The sequence below is a fragment of the Hyla sarda genome, chromosome 1, assembly GCF_029499605.1.
Source record: "Hyla sarda isolate aHylSar1 chromosome 1, aHylSar1.hap1, whole genome shotgun sequence".
In the NCBI taxonomy this organism is placed as follows: domain Eukaryota; kingdom Metazoa; phylum Chordata; class Amphibia; order Anura; family Hylidae; genus Hyla; species Hyla sarda.
In genome coordinates, this window is record NC_079189.1 from 424,510,016 (window position 1) to 424,522,053 (window position 12,038).

Below are 12,038 nucleotides of genomic sequence, written 5' to 3' on the forward strand. Positions count from 1 at the left end.
CCTCATACATTTGAACAAGCTGGTTCAGCTTGAGAAACCTTAGCAGAGGATGGAGGAATAATTTTTCAGTGCAACTCTGTGTCTTTGTTCCACAACAAATGGTCTGCTGGTTATACTAGTCTGTAGATGGTATAATACCCAGCAGTCCATTCCTAATAGTCTTTGAGAGAGGGAAATTTTGGGTTTAGTATGCAGAGACAGTGTGCTGCAGCACTGTTGTGTACTGCTGGTGTTGTGCAAAAACACGTTTTTTACGTGTACTGTAGCACATTTTTCTGCCCTCATTAGTGCATACTGGATACATACATCTAAGTGGTGAACTATTTTGTACCTGTTAATCTGTCAAGGGCCTAGATATTGGGAAAGGTAAGGCAAAACTAATCACTGGCTGGTGTTTTACTCCAATACTTTTTTAAGTGTACTGTATCTTTGTTCCACAACAAATGGTCTGATGGTTATACTAGTCTGTAGACGGTATAATACATACCCAGCAGTACATTCCTAATAGTCTGTAAGAGAGTACAATTTTGGATTTAGCACACAGCGACTGTGTGCTGCAGCACTGTTGTGAACTGCTGGTGTTGTGCCCAAATACTTATTTAAGCGTACTGGAGCACATTTATCTGCCCTCATAAGTGCATACCACATATCTACATCTAAGTAGTGGACTATTTTGTACCTTTTAATCTGTCAAGAGCCTAGATACTGTGAAAGGCTAGGCAAAAGTACTCACTGGCTGGTGTTGTACTCAAATACTTTTTTAAGCGTAATGTTGCACATTTTTCTGCCCTCATAAGTGCATACCACATACCTAAATCTAAGTAATTAATGCAGGTACTACAGCTCCCAGCATGGAGCAGAGTGTGCTCCATGTTGGGACCAGTAGTACCTGCAGTTGAGGACAGATCACAGCAGGTGTCACTCCTGACACCCGATGCGGTCGTCCTATCTAGATGCGAGAAAGCCGCCCACATATGTACATTATGCAGGACGATCGCAGCGGGTGTCAGGAGTGACAGCGGGGCGATGTGTCTATTAGCACAGGTACTACTACTCCCATCATGGAACAGTCTGTTCCATGCTGGGAGTAGTAATACTACCTAAAAAAATGTTTTTAAGAAAATAGAGAAAAAAATTTGAAATCACTGCACAGTAGTTTTTATTCATACATTTTCTATCTGTTCCTAGTAAAGCTGGATGCTAATCAACATATCTGTCACTATGTGTGTCATTCAGCTTTCACAGACTCCTGAATGTCTGATCAGCTTCTTTGTCATTCAGGAGTCAGAAAGCTTTGGCTGTTCAAGCTAGCTGGGAGTTGTAGTTTTGCATTGCAACAGCTGGAGCTGCAGTGTTTGTAAATCACTGTGTTAGAGCAGTGTTGCCTTTTAGCTGTTGCAAAACTATAACTCCCAGTATGCCCACACATCCTTTGTCTGTAGTTTTGCAAGAGCTGGAGGCACACATCTGGAGAATACACAGCTCTAAAACAGAGTTTTACAAAGATTGTATCCCCAGCTGTTTTAAAACTACAACTCCCATCATGGGAGTTGCAGTTTAGGAACAGCTGAAGGCTGTAGTGGTGCAATGGTGATCTCCTATACTGGATACCAACACACTTTACGGATTGTATCCAGTATGCTGCAAAATACAGAGTAGTCTGTCTGCATAAAAACAGATGACCCATAGTGGCGGCTATTTTCATTTTTTAGTACATTTGACATTTTTTTTTATAAATGTATATTTAAAAAGGACATCTTATCAGTAGTATTAGAACATTTAAAACGTTTTTCATGACAGTGCCTCTTTAACTCTTATTGGTGTTTGGGAAAATAGGGTGATCATCCCTCTCTGCTTCCAGCTTGTGTGGTGTAAAGAAGGCTCTAATACTACTGTGTAAGACTGGCGTACCAATTTTCGCATATGCGAAAATTTGCATATGCGAAAATAAAACGCAAATATTACAAATATGCTAATTTAGCGAATATATGATGAATATTCGGCCATATATTTGTGAAATATCGCCTATTCGAATATGGCCTATGCCACTCAACACTAGTGGAGTAGGTGAAACTTACACTATTTTAGCATATCTATAAAGATAATAGGCAATAAGCAATATAGGAAACTGTCATTAAGTTCTCTATTAGGTGGTGTAGATAAGTAAAATTGCAAGTGTTTCAAAGCAACCCAACCTAGTATCAAGGTTTATATTTGGATGGGGGTGGCATAAAATTAATACATACCTCTTCTGCAGCTCCTTATGTGATGTCATCCTGTCCCCTGCTCATCCGCTTTTTCCTTTGTCTTGCCTTATTTAGTGATTGGATGAGTAGGCCATCACTGCTGAGATGAGTCTGTCAAGGAAGTAGAATTTGGCTGGATGATCTCAAACTGCAGGGGACTCAATTAAGTCAACAGGCCTTTTTATTTTCACATTGAACTTAACCAAATATTAACTTTTTTGGTACCAGATAACCCCTTTAACATGTTTAATCCATGTCCAATCTTAGAAGGTTTAAGCCTATTGCCCCCTGCTATTTACCAGAACAATGTTGAAGTAGTGCTAGGAAAGTGCCCTGCCTCGTTCTGCTCCACTTATTTTTCATTGAAACCATTATAGTCAGAATAGGCCCGTCTAATAGATAGTCTTTTATCCCTGGGCTCCTCGGCATTCCAATAAGTTCTTGCTGCTGTTTTGTTTTTCAAAAGTGTCCAATTGATTCACGTATACAACCAGAATAAAAAACAAACAAACAAAAAAACAAACAAACATTTATTTCCTAGAATGGAAACAAAAACTGCCGTATCAAACAGTTACTATGTTTTAAAAATATTCTCATATATCAGTTGAACTGTGTATGTGCTCTTTACCCCCCTCCGGTCACCACATATAAAACCAGACTGATATTAGATCTGCAAAGCAGCCAATGCTCAGTTCACATGATACTCTAAGTTTATCTATAATTCTAACAGGTACTATTTAAAATATATCAGCAAATTACAGATGCAATGTAGTTCTGCAGATTCTCCAGATGACTCTTTTGGAAGGTTAAAGTATTTTAATGGTTAAAATGTTATTGCTTTTATACTTGTAATAGAGACTAAGTTCATGCACCTTCCAAGAGCATCAATCTGGAGATTTATTAACCAATTTAAAATACTATTGTCTTTCACTTCAATGTGAGATTGAGGTGTGTAGTCAGAGGAATATAAAGCTACAATCAGTGAGCCATACTGCCACTAGACACCAGTATCTGGGACTCAATAGATATTCATGAACATTCTCGTATTTAGTGAAGGAAATAACTTAATACCGACAGTGTCGATGGAATAATAGCCATTTCCTGGCTGACTTGCAGCCCTCAGAAAATGAGATTGTGGCTGCCTTCATTTTTCTTGTCTTCTCAGGGTTTTCTTGCAGTGCTGCACAGCGACTTGGATGCTTTCTGAATTCCAAATGAGCCACAAGACAAGCACTTCATTTTCTAAGGTGCCTTGTTTTCAAAGAGCAGCAGAACTGCCAAACACTTGCCCAGTGAGGACCACCATCATCATTCCATATTTATTCTGCACATGCTTAGCTTAGAAATATCCCAATTAATATTCCAACAGAGTAAAGGGCAAGCAGTAGCTTTGTCTACCTTGTTCACATATAAATATGCATAAAACATTTATTAATGCCTGGAATCTTTTCCTCTCCCTACTTTCTGTTTACAATTCTGACCATGAATTGCAATATTAAACTGCAAATACTGCGAAAATAAAGCTTAAAGGGGTACTCCGTTGGAAAACATTATTTTTTTCAAATGTTGGCTCCATAAAGATTTGTAAATGACTTCTTTTAAAAAAATCTTAATCCTTCCAGTACTTATCAGCTTCAGTATATCACAGAGGAAGTTGAGTAGTTCTTTTCTGTCTGACCACAGGGCTCTCTGCATCTTTTAGTGAGGAGAGGCTTCTTTCTGCCATAATGCCCAGATTGGCGGAGTTGTGCAGTGATGGTTTACCTTCTTGAAGTTACCCCCAACTGCACACAGGATTTGTAGCTCAGCCAGAGTGACCATTGGGTTCTTCGTCACTTCTTTTACTGAAAGAAAGAGTCCTGTCTGGGCCAAATATTGTCTTTAAACCATGCCCAAAATTGCTAATTTTTTTTTATTCCAACATTATGGGGTATTGAGTACAGAATGATAGGGGGAAACTTATATATGTGTCAGTGAGGGGATAAATATATCTATTAAACTGTTATTTTTATGGGTTATCAATTACCTTACCCCTTGCTGCAAAACGCCGTTTATAAACAGTGCAGCGGCGAGGCAGAGGTTTGAAGTAAGCTTAGGAGCTGAGCTTGCATCATAACCTATAAGCAGCCAGTAACCATGGCTAATGATGCACATTACTGATCAGGCCGATGTCCGGCATTAACTCTCTGGACGCCACGATCAAAGTTCATCGCAGCATCTAAAAGTGCCGAATTCTAATGCCGGTAGCTCAGAGGAGATGCTCAGGACCATTGTAGGGGAAATCGCAAGTCCTGATGAGCTGTAACGATGGAGGGAAGTCTCTTATCTCCTTCCCTGCTGTCCAATCAGTGCTCCAATGCTGCAGACAGCCATTGCAGGCTGTAGCAATTGAGCACCTGTAACACTAATCAATGCTCTCCTATGGAGAAGCACTGCACAGTGTATGCAATCTGAAGATTGTATGTAATAGTCCCCTATGGGGAGTAAAAAAATTGAAATAAATTGTTAAAAAAAGTTAATAAATTTGAATTAACCCCTTTCCTAATAAAAGTTTAAAGGGGTATTCCAGGCAAAAACTTTTATATATATCAACTGGCTCCGGAAAGTTAAACAGATTTGTAAATTACTTCTATTAAAAAATCTTAATCCTTCCAATAGTTATTAGCTTCTGAAGTTTTCTGTCTAACTGCTCAATGATGATGTCACGTCCCGGGAGCTGTGCATGATGGGAGAATATCCCCATAGGAACTGCACAGCTCCTGGGATGTTACATCATCATTGAGCAGTTAGACAGAAAACAACAACTCAACTTCACAAGCTAATAACTATTGGAAAGATTAATATTTTTTAATAGAAGTAATTTACAAATCTGTTTAACTTTCCGGAGCCAGTTGATATATAAAAAAAAGTTTTTGCCTGGAATACCCCTTTAAATCACCCCCTTTTCCCATTTTTAAAATAAAATTATGTAAACAAAATAAATATAAACATATGTGGTATTGCCGCATGCATAAATGTCCAAACTATTAAAACATAATGTTAATTTAACCACACAGTCAATGGGGTAAACGTAAAAAAATACCAGAATCAGAATTTTTTTTTGGTCACTTCTTATACCAGAAGAAAATGAATTAAAAATGATCAAAAAGACACATCAAAACAAAAATGGGATTACCAAAAACTTAAGAATATGGTGCAAAAAATGAGCCCTCATATGTCCCCGTCAATATAGGTCAATTTTAAACATACTAATTTTCATACAAAATGTATAATTTTTTAAATAAAACAAAACCTATACAAGTTGGGTATTGTTCCAATCGTGTGGACCTACATAATGTATGTAACATCTCATTTGTATCAAAAAGTACACTGCGTAGAAATAGAAGCCCCCAAAATATATTTTTTTATTTTGCTGTAGATTTGGTATAAAATGAGTGATGTCATTACAAAGTACAGTTGGTGGTGTAAAAAAACAAGCCCTTATATGGGTCTGTAAGTGGAAAATTTTAAGTATTATGGCTTTTAAAAGACTAAGAGGGGGGAAAAAATGTCCTTAAAGGGGTAAACAATTTATTTTAAATTAACAGGTGCCAGAAAGTTATACAGATTTGTAAATCACAGATTTGTAAATCACAATCTTACTCTTTTCAGTACTTATCAGCTGCTGTTTACCACAGAAAAAGTTATTTTCTTTTTGAATTTCTTTTCTGTCTGACCACAGTGCTCTCTGCTGACACCTCTGCTCATGTCAGGAACTGTCGAGAGTAAGAGTAAATCCCCATAGCAAACGGGGAAATGAGTTAAAGTTTTTTTTTTTTTCATTTTACTGCCCGGGCACAGAAGGTTAATAAAAAAAAGCACCATAGTATTCCTTTAACTATGTGGGCATGGTGCAGGTGCTTGAAATAAAAGCAATTAGAGGGAAAATCGCACCATATGATCAAACACTCACCAGTCCATAGTAATGGCAGTCATTTCCTGCTGCCGTGTGTGTACACTTCTGTAAAGGATTCCGCTAACCAGCTGGAGTGCAGCCAATCACAGAACTGTATAGCTGGTTGCCAGGCTACGCATCGCGAAGCTACGCAAAGTTACGCACTGCGGTCCGCGCACACTCAATGGGAGACATTCATCATTAAAAGTGTACCCTACTCTTTTTTTACCAGTCTTTTTTCCTTCTAACTTTTTGCTTAACAGCGTGTAATTTATCATGCCCCCCAAAAACCCTTTCAGAAAAACTCACTCTCCAAAATCCCATTGTCACTCCTTCCCTTCTGAGCCCTCTACTGCGCCCGCCGAACACTTTACATATGCATATGAGGTATTTCCTTACTCGAGAGAAATTGGGTTACAAATTTTAGGGTGATTTCTCTCCTTTTACCCCTTGTAAAAATTCAAAAACTGGGTCTACAAGAACATGCGAGTGGAAAAAATGAAGATTTAGAATTTTCTCCTTCACTTTGCTGCTATTCCTGTGAAACACCTAAAGGGTTAAAACACTTACTGAATGTCATTTCGAATACTTTGGGGGGTGCAGTTTTTATAATGGGGTCATTTATGGGGTATTTCTAATATGAAGATCCTTAACCCCTTAAGGACCGGAGGTTTTTCCGTTTTTGCATTTTCGTTTTTTGCTCCTTGCCTTTAAAAAATCATAACTCTTTCAAATTTACACCTAAAAATCCATATGATGGCTTATTTTTTGCGCCACCAATTCTACTTTGTAATGACGTCAGTCATTTTGCCCAAAAATCTATGGTGAAGCGGGAAAAAAAATCATTGTGCGACAAAATTAAAAAAAAAACGCTGTTTTGTAACTTTTGGGGGCTTCCGTTTCTACGTAGTACATTTTTCGGTAAAAATGACACCTGATATGTATTCTGTAGGTCCATACGATTACAATGATACCCTACTTATATAGGTTTGATTTTGTCGGACTTCTGGAAAAAATCATAACTACATGCAGGAAAATTAATACGTTTAAAATTGTCATCTTCTGACCCCTATAACTTTTTTATTTTTCCGTGTATGGGGCGGTATGAGGGCTCATTTTTTGCGCCGTGATCTGAAGTTTTTAACGGTACCATTTTTGCATTGATAGGACTTATTGATCGCTTTTTATTCATTTTTTCATGATATAAAAAGTGACCAAAAATGCACTATTTTGGACTTTGGAATTTTTTTGCGCGCACGCCATTGACCGTGCGGTTTAATTAACGATATATTTTTATAATTCGGACATTTCCGCACGTGGCGATACCATTTATGTTTATTTTTATTTTTATTTACACTGTGTTTTTTCTTTTATGGGAAAAGGGGGGTGATTCAAACTTTTAATAGGGAAGGGGTTAAATGATGTTTATTCACTTTTTTTTTGCACTTTTTTTTTGCAGTGTTATAGGTCCCATAGGGACCTATAACACTGCACACACTGATCTTTTACATTGATCACTGGTTTCTCATAAGAAACCAGTGATCGATGATTCTGCCGCATGACTGCTCATGCCTGGATCTCAGGCACTGAGCAGTCATTCGGCGATCGGACAGCGAGGAGGCAGGTAGGGGCCCTCCCGCTGTCCTGTCAGCTGTTCGGGATGCCGCGATTTCACCGCGGCTATCCCAGACAGCCCACTGAGCTAGCCGGCATGCTTTCGGTTTCACTTTAGACGCGGCGTTCAACTTTGAACGCCGCGTCTAAAGGGTTAATAGCGCGCGGCACAGCGATCAATGCCGCGCGCTATTAGCCACGGGTCCCGGCCGTTGTTAGAGGCCGGGCCCGACCCGCTATGACGCGGGGCCACGCCGTGGCCCCCCGTTATAGATCGGGAGTGGACACATGACGTTCCAGTACGTCATGCGTCCTTAAGGGGTTAAAATCCACTTCCAACCTGAACTGGGCCCTGAAAAATTACGATTTTGAAAATCTTGAAAAAAATTGGAAAATTGCTGCGGAACTTTGAAGCCCTCTGGTGTCTTTCAAAAGTAAAAACTTGTCAATTTTTTTTATGCAAACACAAAGTAGACATATTGTATATGTGAATCAATATGTAATTTATTTGGAATATCCATTTTCCTTTCAAGCAGAGACTTTCAAAGTTAGAAAAATGCTAAATTTTCTACATTTTCATGAAATTTTTAGATTTTTTTACCAAGAAAGGATGCAAATATCAGTGAAATTTTACCAATAACATAAAGTAGAATATGTCACGAAAAAACAGTCTCGGAAACAGAATGATATGTAAAAGCATCCCAGAGTTATTAATGTTTAAAGTGACAGTGGTCAGATTTTCAAAAAATGCCCAGGTCCTGAAGGTGAAAATGGGCTGGGTCATGAATGGGTTAACACATTTTTTTTTTATAAAAAATGAATAAAAAGTAAAACCTAAACAAAAGTGGTACTGATAAAAACAGCTATGCAGTTCTGTGATTGGCTGCATTCCGGACGGTTAGCGGAATCCCTTACAGCCGTGTACACACACAGTGGCAGGGAATGGCCGCCATTACTATGGACTGGTGAGTGTTTGATCATATGGCGTGATTTTCCCTATGATTGCTTTTATTCCAAGCACCTGAACCATGCTCAAATAGTTAACACTGTACATACTATTGGCAAAAATATATATACTATATAAAATGTATTTAATGATGAAATATCAGTGCACTGTAAACCACCTTTATTGCATTGTATCTCACTTGTACATATGTGTGTATTTAATATTGTACCATGTAAAACCAAATTGTTTTGTGATTGTACCCCTTATAAATATGGGAGGTTTGTGTCACTTTGCATGCTTGAAAAAGACCGCACTGACGGTTGGAATATTGTATCCTAGCATGAGGAAATAAACCCCTTTGTTCAACACTTTGGAGGGCTGTGGGAAAGTTTTCTTTGCTGTGTTTCACTACTGCTGCCAGTGACCCGGGCTGCGATTGGACCTGCTTGTACTGCACCTCTGCATCTTTTGGTTGGGCTGCTACCCACACTAGTATACAGGGGTGAATAAAAATGCATCCAAATACCAGCAATGTAACAGTGAAAATCTCTTGAGATGGCTGAAAAGAAGTGTACTAATATACAGGCATCCACCTAAAACACCCGCAGGGGAACAGAGACAGGCATTTCACCACTGAAAAAGCATCGTAAGGGTTGTATAAGGGGTTTCTCACTGTTACAATGTTGGTTATTTTGTATTTGCAGATACACATTTTTGTTTCATCAGCATTACATTATTTGGTAACAGGGTTATATACAGTATATTTGTAGGTTATATACAGTATAATTGCTTTGATCATATAGTTTATTTTTTTTTTTTATTAATATTATTTCTGGATGTTATAACCTTTTTTACACACACACACATATATACATATATATATATATATATATATATATATATATATATATATATATATACATATATATATATATATATATATATATATATATATATATATATGTTGACTAGGTGGTGCAGGTAATAGTGTAGGGTATGTTGGTATTTAACCCTTAATTGTCGTAACGCCAGGATGCGGTTTCCTTAGGGTAATAGTCCTACCGCCAACCATCCCACAAACGGTAGGGATACATAAAGGAATGTCCACAGCAGATATTGATAGGGGACCGTAGTTCAGGTTCCTCACAGGTTTGCTCGGACTTCTGAGAACAGTGAGCTTTGGTTTGCTAGCCACTGTGCTACTGATTTGAACATAATTGAGTTGCAGTAGTCACACAGTATTTTAGTAGTTTTGAGCTGGATGACTCACGTTTTAGTGGCTGCGGAAGATAAGGTTTCAGGCCTAGCTTGAATTGATGATTGTGCTGAGATTAGTGCTGCTTGATAGTCCGGAACTAAGAGAGGAGCCAAGAGATCGAATTAAGTTGCAGCAGCCCCTTATATACTAAGGGGGAGAGACAAAGCTCATTGGTCAGCAGAACCTGTCAGTCCTGACCTCTGGAACTCTGGGTATATCACATGACCCAAAGGTCCTTAAACCATAGCATAACATAAATTAAAGACCACGTGACCTCTAAGGTCCTATACAGAGGTATCCTATATGAAATATATATATATATATATATATATATATTTGTGATCGGTGGCTCAAATGCATAGCGTACCTACCCAACAGCCTAACCACATGATATGCTAACTAACAGGCAGTCTGAGTTGTGCCATATACTGCCACATGTAGGCACACCTGAATAAAATAGAGGGCATATCTTAGATAGAAAAAGACTCCTGAGAGATTGAATGATTTTTTAAAGAGGGGGGGGGGGGGGGTTGGGTGGGTCGTGAAGAACCTGCAGCGTACTGTGCTAGGGACACCACGGGTTCTTATAGTGATAAACCCCGCCCCTCTCACAAATACAGGCTAACTGCATTAACCTTCACACACACACACACACACACACATATATATATATATATATATATATATATATATATATATATATATATATAGTGAAATATGCAAAGCAGCTCATTACATCACCTTTTCAGGTAATGTTCCCTGGTATCAGCTTAGCTCCTGTTAAGGAATATTAAAAGCTGATCGGGATTTTATGCCAAGCCAGACTACTCCCCAAAAGGGAAGTTTCTACCCATCTGCAGACAGCTGTTTCATGGTTTTTGCCACTCGTCAGGACAGAGCAGGGTGATCTGGCTTGGCTGGGGTAAGAGGCCTGAGAGCAGCTAAAGGGTATGAGTATTTACCTCAGGGTGAGGCCACCACTCCTGGTGTAACGGAGCTTCAGAAGGCCATTAAGCACTCCGCGGGCATTCTGGGTAGGGGAATATGCAAAGCAGCTCATTACATCACCTTTTCAGGTAATGTTCCCTGGTATCAGCTTAGCTCCTGTTAAGGAATATAAAAAGCTGATCGGGATTTTATGCCAAGCCAGACTACTCCCCAAAAGGTGATGTAATGAGCTGCTTGCATATTCCCCTACCCAGAATGCCCGCGGAGTGCTTAATTGCCATTGCCTTCTGAAGCTCCCCAAACTATCTTGTGACCCTGCAGGGGTTATTAGGCTAGGGATTGTGAGACTCCACTTTACATGTGGTTTTAATTGTTTTTAAATGTATTGTTTTCCTTGTGTGGATTAATAAAGATATTAAGTATAAATTTTTGTAAAGTGTGTATTATTTTATGACCACTAGTTTTTCCTTCTCTATTGTACTTATCAGTTCTTTTTAGCAGTCATTGCACCCTTGCTTTCTTGCATAGCTGTGCCCATTTTGATTTTTGTGCATACTTTTACTGGACACTTTTTAAATACGTTTTTTGAGGATGTCACAGCGCCATCTTCTGATTACTTGAATAATACTTTGCTATACTCAGTAAACCAAAATATAAATGTTATTGCTTGTTAGGGTTACACTAATAGGACAATCTATTGGGTTGTTCCTTATCTTGTTGTTCCCTAATTGTAGTGAATGAGACATATGGAAAGTGTGGTCAATTGTATTTTCCTATGTCTCTAAAAAGAATTTCTAGAGTGACATGAGATATCCATTGTAATGTGTGGTTCTCAGATAGATTTAATGGGATCGGAAGCTTACTTCTTGCAGTGGGTTGTCCACCTCTGCTGAACTGATTTTTATGCAGTGATTTGCAGGGTTTTACTTTCTATACCCTTTATATTTTAAAACGCACCTATCTAAATTTTTTCCCCATTTTTTCCACCACAGAATTTCCTTTTTTTCTGCACCGAATTTGCACAGGATCACAGGATTGTCGCGGAAATATAGGAGGAAACAGTTTTTTTTTTTTTTTTTTTACTGGCTGACA